The 14533-nt window shown below is 37.3% G+C and overlaps 1 protein-coding gene across 4 annotated transcripts in view; it reads left to right on the top strand.

The window, feature by feature from the left end:
* LOC5569787 (eukaryotic translation initiation factor 4 gamma 2) overlaps positions 1–14533 on the top strand; it is an 88187-nt gene that overhangs the window by 55742 nt on the left and 17912 nt on the right. Inside the window, exon 1 of one of the 4 annotated variants that reach the window (XM_021849913.1) lies at positions 11859–12138. The exons of the other annotated variants lie outside the window; for them this stretch is intronic. The gene's annotated coding sequence lies outside the window, so the exon portion shown is untranslated. Of the gene's footprint in view, positions 1–11858; positions 12139–14533 lie in introns of those variants that run through there. 4 annotated transcript variants of the gene reach the window in all.

The following is a 14533-nucleotide window of genomic DNA, read 5'->3' as shown; positions in this document are numbered from 1 at the left end:
AATAGGGCAGGATTCTTACAATGTGTTGAACAGAATTCTCTTAGAATCAGAAGCCAGCCTTCTATTGAACTAGGGACAAGATTTTCCTATAATCTGGATGGGTTTCATATAGAACCCAAAACCGATTTTTGATAGAATTTTGAGCAGAATTATGGAATTATAAAATATTGGTCGACATTTCAACAGATTCCATATGATGATTTTATAATGAATACTGGGTGAAGTTATGATGGAATCTTAGGCATAATTTTAACAGAATGTCTGTTATAAAGTCTACAACACAATTTAATAAAGGATTCTGACGTGAAATTGACTACAATTCCCACGTAACACTGGACAAGACAATCACAAAGTTCTGGGAATATTTCTTACTCAATCAGCAGCATTTTTTTACAATTGAGGATAACATCTGACACCAATTGCTCAGACAGTTCTTCAGAAATAACTAGGAACAATCAAAATTGAAGAATGAAGATGAACAAGTTCGTTATGACAGATGTTGTGTAGGGCATTCATATTTACAGATAAATCGTTCTTAATTTTTCGTCAAAAATTTCATTTTGAATTACTTAACAATATATAATTTTGAAGGGAAATAAAAAAAATGCAAGTTGTATCGTCCAATACTGGAATGATATTAAAATCCATAATCTTCTTTTTTTTAACAAAACGTAAACTATTCGACATTTGTAAGTTTTTCTCCATGACCCAAGCAATCGAGTTCGGGGTTTCTCGTGTCATTGGAGCGTTTTTTATGCATTGAACATCCTAACGAAGATGTTGAAAATAACTTATGGCGCTTCAGACAAGGATGGACGATTATTTGATGAGCTCGTTTCATGCATTTATTTCAAATGTTTATTTTTTTTATCTTTTTCATTTCCCGATGACCGTAAGGACGTGGCCGGCACCGTTATTGACTTTATAATATTTGGACTTCTCGAAAGTGTACATTGACTATGGGAAGCTATTCCCAAGCTACATCGGATAATTCCTTGTGCAACTTCGATTTTCCTGGACAATCACGGAGTAGCGAATTGTACGGTCATCAATGCTTATGCTTATGTTTGATAGAACATCTTTCTCACAAGCAAGAAAACAACTCAAGGACAGTTTGGAGAATCAAGAAAATCTTATTTTGCTTCATAAAGTATTCAATAACATACAGTATTGGACAATACATTTGCTATTTTTTTTGATTTTCCATACACAATCATCAACATTTGAGTGTTAGATCTGAGTTTTTCATAGATGGATTTGATTGAAATTTTCACAGTTCTTCTAAAACTTGAATTTTTACATTTTTGAGTATTTTTTCACTCAGTAGTTCAAACGCAATAATGGTTTAACTAAAGCGATTATTTGACAAATATCAATAAATGACTTACACAATTGAAGAAATAGCTTCATGATGTCTTTAGCAAAGTTGTAGATTTAGACAATATGAACATATGTTTTTCATAATAGATTTTGTGAAGGGCATTCATATCTTCAGATAAATCGTTTTTAATTTGTCGTCAAAATTTCCACTTTAGTCAAATCGTTATTGGAAAAATTACTCAACAATATAAGGTACAGTGGGGGAAGTGGATCATTTGATCATATTAAGCATAAATACTTGAATATTTTGAATGTTTTCGCACCATTGCTTTGTTTTAGGTTATATTTGCACGATCAAACTAAAACTACTGCAAAACTAACACAAGTAAACTTATTACCTGCAATAATCAATTCATTTCAAAATTGTTTTCTGTCCTTCAAAAATTTATCTTAGCTGAATCGCAAAAGAGCAAAACATACAAATTCATTAATTGAGAGCATATTATCGTACGTTATTTTGTCCATAATCCATTGTTCTAGACAGATGATACATATATTTTCACAAAAAGGATAAAAATATTTCAGTTTGTTAAACAAAAGTTAACGTATTTAATATTTTAAAACTACTAGTGTATTCGTCAGGAAGAATCTTACAATATTTCTGCACAATTTATGTGTATAGTATGAATGAATTTGCTCTAGAATATTTCAGTAACAATATATTTTTTGTTCGAATCAGTGTGAATTAATGTATAAATACTTGTTATGAAATTTTGGTACAATAAAGTTTTTTTTATTTAAAACTATCAAAATATGTAACATAGCACTAACAACAAAAATAGGAGTAATATAATTCTTACTATACATAATTACATCACATTTGTTTTGAAAATAGTTTTTTTTTTATTGGTATTCAAGTCCCTCATATTCAATACATAACAATCAGAAAAATAGAAACAAATAACGATTATTATAATAGTCCCTCATAGCTGAACATAACAATGTAGTTAACTGTTGATTTTTCTGTATCCACTTACCCCACGGTACCTTATGTTGAAATTTAAGTTAAGTTAGTCATCCTGTGAATATTTCATTCAAATCGGTCCATAAATAACCGAGATCTAGGGGACGGGCCTGGTGTAGTGGTTAGAACTCACGTCTTTCGTGTCGAACATCTAGATCGAATCCCATCTTCTAGATAGTCACTTTGACGTAAAGGTCATACACAGCTAAAACAAAAAGTTGTAAATTCAAGTTTATTTTCATGGACATATTTGGAGCATCAAAATAAACGTAAATTTCATCAACCAACTTATTATTTTTCAATTGATTTCACTTTTAATTTACATAATAATGTACACACTTAGATTAAATTACTGGGGTCGGCAAAATTTTACTGGGTTTTGGAACTACCGAAAAAGTCAGTAAAATGAAAACTGTCGCCACGCGTAATTGAAAAGCAAATTCCACCATGTTTTATTTTTTATCGATATATGATATAAAAAGAAAGCTCTCTGCAAAATTTCAGTGAAAAATCTCTGTTTTTCGATTTTTGACAATTATTTTTAGTTTACTGACTTTTTCGGTAGTTCCAAAACCCAGTTATTTTTACCGAACAGATTGAGTGTGTAACATTCAAGCATTTTTAGTTGAAAATTATACGTATATTTATGAAGGTTTACTTTATTCTGTAACAATACATGAATTTGGTTTAGTTTTATAATCCTCTTCAGTTTACACTACATTGACATTTAGATTTTTTTTATTTGTAGTTATGACTTCCTTTAGAAGAGAAGTAAAGCTGTTGGTCCCTAGATGAACTATCCCAGGGCTGAAAATCTTGTTGATAAAGGTAAAAAAAAACCGAGATCTAATTTACCAAAGGTGTGTATGGAAAATCGAAAAAGTTATATTGTCCATGGCTTCAAAAATGTTCAATTACTTTTGAACAAAACAACTTGGTGAACGTACAATAAAAATCATGGATTGCTGTTTATAGTTTTCAAATGTAATATAAGATGTTATTGGGATTCTATGGTACTTCTTGAATATATTTTCGTGAGAGAAGATCTGTTTGCCCAAACTTTATTCATGTTTTACCTCATATCGAGTTCCAGAACATTTTGGAGGTCCTGAAAGGGTTAACAGTTTGCGGAAAATTCTCACAAAACCAACTCACGTGTGATATATGTGCCTTCAAATCGTTCACTGATAGCTACTTCAAAGTATGATTTGCATACGTTCGGTTCAGGTCGTTGCTCCAGTGCTCCGTGTATTTACTTCATTTCTTCCTTGTTCGATTGCGGAACAGAGTGTACCGATTTACACCGCGGCATAGCGCATCTTGATGTAATACCCTCTCTCGCGATTGAAGCCATCGAACCGATTCAATGCACAATCCTTCACCCATCGCCATAATGCAGTCACTGCAACATTGAACAGAGCCGCTTTTGAGTCGCTGGATGTCCTTGCCCATGGGGTGATGCAGCGATTACACGGCGATCACCCTCACGATTCGCGAGTTCGTGGCGTCATTGAACTTTGCGTCGCCGTCAAAGTCGGCGGCGACTGCGACAACGGCGACTGCAACACGACAACGTTCCCGCTCTCTGGATTTCATTATAGAGGGTACCCACATTTTCGTTGCCCGTTTAAATTGATCGAGTTCAAGGACACTATCGCGCGCAGTCAACGACGTCTTCCCATCCGAAGAACGGTGTGCGTATCGGGGTGCTTCACGAGCACCACCAAAGGCAACACATGTTCCATTGATCCCCAAGTTTCCGCCGTCAATGTGACGCGATCTCGGTATTGGTATTCTGGCAAGTATGCGTGACACGACAGTGTCTGCGATGTCCAAAACCCCTCCAAATATAAAGAGAATGGAAAAAATGCTAAAAAAGAATATCAAACATATGGTGCACGGGAGAGATCTCACGATCATGTGGAATGTATACCCTTTTTACCGGGACAACGACGACGACGACAGTGCACTGCACTGTTAACAGACCCAGACTGACAATAAAGAGGGAATGCGAAACAAAGCACGACGCGACGACGGTCTGCTGGGACTCCGGGAGGAGTCGATGACACTTTGGCATTAAGGCAGACGTAGTCATCTTCCCCCGGATAGATGGATGGATGAAATTTAATGTATGGATGGTAATCATTGCTAATAGTAGGAAGCAGGATTGGATGGAATGAATAAAACTACCAATTCAAAAGTGATGTGTCGACTGATTTCAGTGAGTCATTAAACTCGACGGGGTTTCCATTGTACCCAAAATAAAGCTTTCATCATGGGCATTGGCCTTAGCTGAAAGTGTTTCCTCTTTTTCGTGTAGGCACAGCACATTGACAAAATACTTCTAAGAAATAATCAATTTTCCATAAAAAACTGTCAATGTTGCCCCGTTGTACGGTACGCTTTTATGGATTAATCATTAAAAAGTTATTGAATACTGATTGTTGAAAAATCCTTTTTGTAATTGATTTTGTAAATGCTCCTAATTTGAGATAATTCCTTTGGGATAATGGTTTGGACAAATATTTTCGAGCGCTTAATCTACAAACCATAAGTTATAAACAATCGGTATGTTTTAATATATTAACTTTCAAGTAACTTTCAATCGAATCATTCAAAAATTTCAATGATTCAATTTTAATTTTGTTGCACTATGCCGCTAAAAATATTCCACCTTTTTCTCAACATTGGTCAACTATGCTTCGAAATATTTTTTGTTCTTTCCACCACTGTCATTTTTAACTATTTTTTTACTTTTCTCTTACTGTTTCGTCCAGAATTTTTGAATCGCAGCTTAATAAATTACTCTTCCTGCAGATTTTGGCACTCTAACGTATAACATTGAAAAATTTTATCAGTTACTGAACATTTATACCACAATTATTCCGGATAGGTATTCTTGAAAACAATCCTTAATGTATGAAAGTCCTTTATTTTTGACTTAAAATTCAATAAATAACATACATGCTTCTCAATATGTGGCTTTGTCTTATGTTCCACTTGAACTTATTTACTTTAGAAAACCCTTTATATTAATGAAGAAAAAAAAACGAATGTTTAGAAGTTGAGGTGAAAAACCAGAAAAAATATTGAAAAACCAGAAATATGATGGTCACTCTGTATAATTTTTTTAAATGGTATTCAGTTTTCCAGCTTAAAAAAACCTTCAAAATCTGCGTTATCTGCGAAAAAAAATCACAGACGTTCAGATGTATCTGTAAATTTTATCAGTTTCAAAATTTCTGTAGTGGTTCTTGCAATATTTTTTGTTATTTTTTTGGAAAACTGTAGGAGATTTTTGAGCTTTTGTAGGAACTCCGAGGTAAAGTTTTAGACGAATTTATGAACAAATCCCTAAAAAATCCAAAAGAAATTTGAAGAAGTTAGCGCAAGCGTAGTTACGATAAACTTCATAGACTGAAATTCAAAGAAGTGATTCATAAAATATTTTTTGTAGATTTTTTCTATGTATATGATTCTAAAATTAAATATATCCAACATCTTGAAGATGTTAGTCAATGAAGTATACACATTAGAAACAACTAATCATGATAAGCAGTTCTTATCAAATCAATTGAGATTTCTCATTCAATGGCACTACAACAATATGACTCATTGATCCATTCTTTATCCCTTCATTGAGCACGATATGTGCATATCACATTTACCAACCAACAGCAACAACAACAACGCCCAACTCAGACGTTTTTGAGTCATCTCATTTGGACACCCCAAGCAAAGCCTCAATAATGATGTTGAGACTGACGACGACGACAACGATTGCAACAGCAAAACGGTATGGATGCGAAAAACTACTACCCATATAACGAATGGAATCAATTTGCTGCCCTACACATACCTGCGCTCTGCTCTCCAACCAGCGTACGAACGATACGATAAAGCCATAGTCGAGTTTCTTCCTTGGACTCTCTGTCTATACCCACTTCCTGTATTCGGTCGGAGCGTAGATATACCTTGGAGGTAGAGAAACCCGCGGAGCCATATCGATATAGACCAGGGTTACCTAACCTTTTTGGAACCGCGGGCCAGGTCTCGGAAACAATGTTGTGCGGTTCAGTGCGTAGGTACGTGCTGTGCGTACACGAATTCTCTCTGCTCTTGGAAATTGTTTTTAACTACCTAAAGCAATAAAACAGTACTTTTCAGTGCTACAAAAACAGTGCTTTTCAGTGCTAAAATTAAAAACGGTACTTTTCAGTGCTACTAAAACAGTACTTTTCAGTACTATTTTTTCTACTATTGCTCCCTTTACGATACTTGTTTGGACCCGTGCCTTCAGATTTTCGTTGGACCCGTTGACGAAAGCTAGCGGTGGTAATCCTTCTTGGACACCGTCTTGGGAAAAAACCTCTTAGGAGGTCTCGTCTTCTTTCGTTTATTCACTAAACATGGTTGCAACTACAAACAAAAGGAAGGGTGATTCTCTGAGTTCACAACTTCCTTCCAAAAAGTGGGATTTAAAACTGTCACTAAACGTGGCAAGAATGGAAGAAAGGACGTTTCTCCGGAATGCGAACTTTCTTCCAAGGGTGAAATGGATAATGTTGATAATTGCATCGAAATGAGCAATCAGTTCGATGCTCTAGACAAATTTTCCGAACACCAAATCGAAGCAGTCTCTAGCCCAGGATCTTTGATTCAAGTGAGGAAGCAAAGAGTGCCGCCTATCGTGGTCAGTTGTTCCGAATTTGGGGGATTTAGGCAGGAAATCCTGAACTCCATTAGGGGAATCAAGGTTTCCTTCCAAATCGCAAAGAAAGGCGACTGTTTCATTTTGCCGGAAACTCTTAAAGATCGTGAGCTTCTTCTCAAACATCTTGAAGAGAAGAAGTACATATTTTTTATGTATGACGACAAAACTAAACGATTGTTCAAAGTCGTCTTGAAAGGTTCTCCGCAGAGGGCGCATGAGACCTGGAGACAAAATTTGGTAGCATAGAAGGGTAGCAATGAGCATTGGTCCCCCGACCCGCTTACTCAACCCGTAGCAGAAATCTAGTTCGTTAAAAGCGGAACCAAAAACGCTGACTGACTCGAGCCATCCCAAACCAAGATGAGAATTACAGTCTAACAAGAAAAATGGGGTGATCAATTCAGTGTACTTACATTTATTGCTGCTACTTATCCTATGTCCTTAACCTAATGTTGTGTTGGGTGTGGTGATCGTGTGCGGGTGTATCCCACGGCGACAGCGAAGCGACGATCCTGTCCGGACAGATGAGGAGGGAAACCACCGGCGCCATGCCGGCAACCCCGCTGCTCTGCACGCCATTAGTGCAAATACACCACGACACACCACCATTGATTTTTCTGGATCCAAGAAAAGGCCTAATATAGGCATACAGAAGAGCCATTAGATTTGCGAAGAACACATTTTTTTTGGGATCACGTTCGAAATATAGTTTTTGCAACATCTTACCGATCTCAAAGAATTGTTGCGCTTACTCGCGGCAAGCCATCGAGCGCATCCACTGAGCCATCGCAAAATATAAGCTCTATAAGAGTAATTGCAACACATCAATTAATAGCCTATTCATCCACAATAGTATTTCCACTTACGTCGGTCAGACTCTATAACCGAACTATAGCACTGCACTGTTTAGACCACTACCGTATTACTAACGCACTGGTCTGTTTGACGAGAAACCGACAACTGATGGCTATCTAGACTATCGTGTTGGGTTTATTGGTTTCAACCCTACGTGCTTAGCAGTGGGCAATCGTGTGGAGCTCATCTTCGATCGGCCGTGAAGATACTCACGAGAATGATATTGATTCCTTATCAGAGAATGAGTGCAATGATACTAGGGTTCCTAATACCGGAGCCTAGTCTTTATGGCAAATTGCCTCTTTGCAGAATCGGGTGGTATGGTAAGGTGTGTTCAGGTGATGGTGTGATGGTCGATTTGGTTATAATATTAAAGCAAGAGCAGCATGCGCCCAGCGGGGCTAAGGCATGCGGCGCGATCGACCGACACTTGATAACGATCGATCCGTTGATAATGTTCTGTTGTGAGTATTGTATCAGTGTGATGGTTTGACATGGTAGTATCTGACCGGAACTCTTGTATTGATTGGCATGGCTATGGGCACTCAAAGGGACCCAGTGTGCGCGAGCAATGATAACTCACCACAGCAATCAAGTAAAAGGAACAGGTTACAAGGTCTCTCAAGTGACTATAAGTCACCTGAAGAGATCAAAAATGGAATAAACGATTTGCTTGGATTTCATCCAGTCCAAGTAATCATTATGAAAAAGAGAACCCAATCTGGCATTGCTCGGAAAGGGCTTTCTCAAGAATATTATTTAGTTCACTTTAACAAAAAAGATCTAAATAATATTAAAGCTTTAGAAAAAGCTAGACTTATGTTCGATGTCCGTGTGACATGGGAACATTTCCAGAACCTCGGAGGAAATTACCAGAACCCCACTCAGTGTCGTCGGTGCCAAAAGTGGGGTCATGGTACAAAAAAATTGTCGCATGGATGCTAAATGCGGAGGTTCTTCTCACGCTAAGGACGTCTGTCCAGTAGCAGGTAATTTGAACTCCTCCCCTATTCATACTATGAGTACCCATTCTACTTGTTTCAAATCAAATGAAAAAAACCCTGTCGCCACAGGTAACATCTACTCCGTCTCTTCGTCTACCAAAAATTCTAATGGAAAATCATCAAATGTACCCACTTTAAGTGATATGTCTGCCTCTGATTTTAATTTTCTAACAATTCTAATCTAATGATTGATAGAATGTTCAAAGCCAATGGTAAAGAGGAGGAGTTGTTTAATTTTCTTACAGCTAATAACATGCATGTACAGTATTGGACAAAACATTTGCAACTTTTTAGATTTTCCTTACAAAATCACTATCTTTGGTTAGCTAGATCTTAGTTATTTATGGACCAATTCGAATGAAATTTTTCACAGAGCTTCAGACATAACATGAATTTGAACTTATATTTTCGAATGATTTTTCCAATCACAAGATCAAAAGCAGTAACGGATTGACTAAAGTGATTTTTCTGACGATTTTTTATAAATGACATAACTAAACATATTGAAGGAATAGATCCATGATATCTTCAACAAATCTGTAATTTTTAACAAGATGAACAACTTCGCTGAAGACAGTTTTTATGTAGGGCTATAAGATTTTCAGATAAATAGTTTTGAATTTTTCATCGAAAATTTCACTTTAGTTAAATCTTAATTACTTTTAAACTCGTGATTGAAAAAAATATTCAAAACTATATTTTAAAATTCAAGTTATATCTGAGGTTTCTCGGAAATTTCATTTGAATCGGTCCATAAATGACTGAGATCTAGCTTACCAAAGTTGGTCATTTTGTATGGAAAACAGGAAAAGTTGCAAATGTTTTGTCCAATCCTGTAGCAGTTAACCTATTTAAAACCTGGATCCAAACTAAAAAAAGATGCTATTTTTTGTTTATCGTAATGATCGACTTGATGGGGCATGTGGGGGAGTTGCAATCATTATTCATTCGTATAAAACATCAACTGTTTACGTCATTTGACTCTAAAGTTTTCGAAGCTTTAGGTGTTTCTGTTGAAACACAGCTTGGTAAATATACTTTCATAGCTGCCTATTTGCCTTTTCAATGCTCTGGACAGCAAGTTAATTTGCTCCAAACTGACATGTGAAAATTGACTTTTATGCCAAACACCGGTCATGGAATAATTCTCAAAGAATTTTATTTGATGAGAGCTCTTCAGGATATTTCTCAATTCAATACCCAGATAGCCCTGCGTGTTTTTCCTCTTCTAGAAATCCTTCTACGATTGATTTGATTTTAAACGACTCTAGTCATCTTTGTAGCCAATTAGTTACTCATGCTGGTTTTGATTCTGATCATGTCCCTGTTACATTTCACATATCCCATGAAGCGATTCTCAATCCTATCAGCTCCACTTTCAATTATTTTCGAGCCGACTGGAATATATATGAAACATATATTGATAGTAATCTTGATGTTAACATTTCTTTACAATCATAACTTGTTATTGACAATGCTCTTGAAACTTTAACAAATTCCATTGTTGAAGCCAGGAGCATTGCAATTCCAAAATATGAAGTAAAATTTGAATCCGTAATTATAGACGATGATGTTAAACTCTTGATCCGTCGGAAAAACGTTAGGAGAAGGCAATTTCAACGCACTCGCGATCCTGCTATGAAAATTATATGGCAGGATTTGCAGAAAGATATCAAGAAACGTTTTGCACAATTAAGAAACAAAAAGTTTGAAAATAAAATTTCTCAATTGGACCCTGGCTCTAAGCCCTTTTGGAAATTATCTAAAATTTTGAAAAAAAAAAAAAAAACACAGAAGCCAATACCGGCATTGAAGGAGGAAAACAAATTATTACTAACTAATTGCGAAAAAGCGCGCATAACTTCAATTTAGTACTTACTAGTCCAATTGAATATCAAGTTACACAGGACTTCGAAAATATTCTTAATCAAGAGAACGTTTTCGAAAATTTCTGGGAGACTGATTTGGAAGAAGTGAGTTTTATTATTTTATTTATTAAATACATAAAATATATGAAAGCTCCAGGCGATGATGGAATATTCTACATCCTCATCAAGAAACTTCCAGAAAGTAACTTATCATTCTTAGTTGATGTATTTAACAAATGTTTTCAATTAGCATATTTTCCTGACAAATGGAAAATCGCTAAGGTTGTACCCATTTTAAAACTAGACAAAAATCCTGCAGAAGTTTCTAGCCGTCGTCCAATCAGTTTACTTTCCTCCACCAGTAAACTTTTTGAAAAGGTTATTTTGAACAGAATGATGGCCCACATCACGAAAATTCAATTTTTGCCAATGAACAGTTCGGATTCCGCCATGGACATTCGACCACTCATCAACTTTTACGTGTAACAAATTTGATCCGTTCCAACAAATGTGAAGGCCATTCTACTGGTCTTGCTCTTCTAGACATAGAAAAAGCATTCGACAGTGTTATGCATGAAGGCTTGCTCGTAAAATAAAAAAAAACTTTAATTTTCCAACATACATTGTTAGAATAATTCATAGTTATCTGTAACAAATTATGATTAAGTTATTTGAAAACAAATTATGATTGTTAAAGATCAGTTTTGTCTATCAAATTGTAAGAAAGATTATTGAGAGAAATAGTTCTTTAAATCTTTGAAATTTTTTGAAAAGTCAAAATAATTGGTCTTCTGAATAGGTTCTAATTTTAGGTTGGTAGAGTAACCAATGGGCCCAGATATGAAAAAATCTTCACCTCCGGGCCACACTAGATAGAACCGCGTGCCGGATGTGGCCCGCAGGCCACACGTTGGCCAGCCCTGCTGTAGGCACTCCGTCGTATAGTCGAATAACAGTTCCCAGTATTGCAGTGTTCGTAAGCTCGGGCGCGCTTCTACGACGACAGCCGCAGAGCTTGGTAAAGAAAGAAAGGAACACGAACCAACCAGCCAGCTACGTAACCAACCCATCAGGCCTCGAGCCAGAGCAGGCAGTTCTCCGCACAGTAGTTGAACAGTATTCGGTCGAGTAAGACGCGACGGAAGTGAGTCGATTAATCGCGGAATTCAAAAGAGATCCAAGTGTGGGAGAAAGTGGCCCCCGAATAAGTGTGTAAATCTTAAAAAAAAGTGGAAAATCAGAGACTGTCTGAGGAACAGTGTTTGAAGAGGAATAGTTTTCATCGAACCAATAGCCTCTGATTTGGTAACGGTCCTCTATCGTGTGAAGGAAAATCGAAAAGCAAGGCAAAAGGTTGGTTTTTCCATTTACCCTCCACTCGCTTTAAGGGAAGAGTGTATAACATGGCGACTCGAGTGTAGTATATTGCGAGAGTGTGGCAAATTCCGTTCGCAGGCATTGCCGCACGAGCGCATGGCAACCTTGATGAAAGTGCAATCTATAGCGAAAAAGTGTGCCATTGTTCTGCGTGGAACCTTTTCTATCGGGTCAGGTCTACAGTGCACCATTTGCGAGGCGTTGGACTCCTCATTCGCGGAAGTCTTTGTCGTCTGTGATAGGGCAAACGCTCCCTTAGTGGAGGTAGCTCCAATAGTGGAGGTAGTGTGTTTTGGCATGTTTCGCGCTAATAAATGATTATGTGATATTTTTGTATTATGTACGATGCGAAAATGATACAAGTAATCGAATAATATTCATGAAATTTAACCGTAAAACTATTTAAAACAATTATTTTGCTTAATTTTTTTGCTCCTTTGCACCTATAGTGGTGCATCAGTACCCATAGTGGAGGGTCCCATAAGAAATCAATGGTTTGCGCCACTAAAGGAACCATCCTTAAAATATACCTCCACTAAAGGAACAGTGTTCCTATTATTGGTGCAAGGCTTTTTGCAGGGAAATTTCAAATGAATCGTGATTTTTATACATTTGAATGATAGAAGGATTTGAGATCTATCGAATGATACGTTAAAATCATATATTTCATGATCTTAACACCGTGTTTTAGCAGTTTTCCCTTAGGTGCACCACTAATGGTACACTTGCCCTACCAGTTTGTCTACCTGTGCTGTACCGAGAAGAGATGGTAGCCATTGACCTTGCTGCGTAGGTTCGAACCCAGGTAGATGTGGGTAGGCTGTTCTACATAGGAGCCATTTCGTTTTACAACGCCTACTACCCAGGAAGACGACTTCTTCGTTGGATCGGGACACCCGTTATCATTTGGTCAAAACCTTCTAGAAGAGACAGTCAATGTGCTCCCTAGACCTGTTGAAGTGTGCTGATTTACTTCTCCATTCTACGTGTTCGAGGGTGACGCTCGTTCGACCGATAATGAGGCCATGACGTCGCGAACGTCTGTTTCCTATATTATTGTAACCAACATTATTGAGGCGCAGATAATCGAAAGAGAGAGCAGCAAGCGCAAAACCCACGACCCGTTGGAGCTCGCGATGAGTGCGAGGTGACCAGAGAGGGACAGGTTTTTGCGTATTCCCTGCTTCTTCTTCTTCTTCGTCGTCCTCTTCCCCATCTCCATTTTCTTGTTCGGGTCGCGCTGATGCACTTCCCCTTTCGAAATTCCATCTTGGAAGATGTTTACCACTGAAATGGAATCGACTGAGTTGTTAAAATTAAAAGTCATGTGTAAACAGACCAATACGATCACACAATGGCGGCCGTCCCCATCCCCGATGTCTCGTCGTCATCCCCCGACTAACTATATAGACAGGGGGAAAATCCATTTCAGCTACATATTGCAGTCGGTCAGCTGTGCGCACTTCGGTGTTCGATCAACCTCAAATTTTAAAATTAAAATGGAAAACAAGCTTTCCTCCTTCGGGAGGTGGTCTATTGCGCGGTGGGTTGGGATGTTATCGTGCACAATCGGGACATCAACACCGCAATCAGGTATAAATAAAATGGGTTACCTAGAAGGAGTGAGTCAAGTGTTTTCGCTACGGTTGCAAAATGAACCCGTGAATCACGGGCTTTCGCTGGAAAGCGTTGCGATTGGCAATCACAAAAATTGAGATGGTCGGTGAAACGTCGATGGATTGGGATTGATTCGCGATGATGTCGTTGGTATTCTCAGTTACAGACCGGTCGTCCCAATCCTTCTTACTTTTTCAGTGTTGAACAACAAATTGGCTAGTGCTTGTTTTATGCATTTCATGTGTAATATAATGTTCGTCTTGAAGCAATACATGTACTCCCAAATGACATAGATGCTCGTCCCGGAAATATGATCAAATTTGAGGCCTATTTGTAAATCTTAGGGGGTGAATTTTCAATAGAACACGAATCACGTTAAAAGAAGCCAGTTTGAGAGACGATACTGTAAAGTTTATACTATAGTTTTAGTGGATCAGGTTTACTGAAAATAATATCGATGTTCAATCAAAGATTTATATTGACAGACAACAATCATAGAATATTTCGTTTTTGAAGTTCATTAGTATTCGTTGATGGTTCTTCAAAAGCTATCCCTTCTCAGAATCCATAATAGGTTCATCTCTCTTTTCTGTCATACATTTATTCTTTTATTCTCGCGTTACTTTTCAGAATGACTTATTTAACATTTGCAGGGTTTCTTAGTTGACTTCCTCTTTAATCAATAACTGATCCACCTTAATCTCTTCTGTTGTGTTTTTATATAAACGCTAATTAGGGACTTTATCTTTCGATC

Source organism: Aedes aegypti, chromosome 3 (assembly GCF_002204515.2).
Source record: "Aedes aegypti strain LVP_AGWG chromosome 3, AaegL5.0 Primary Assembly, whole genome shotgun sequence".
Lineage (NCBI taxonomy): Eukaryota > Metazoa > Arthropoda > Insecta > Diptera > Culicidae > Aedes > Aedes aegypti.
This window is presented reverse-complemented; position numbering and strand designations above follow the sequence as displayed.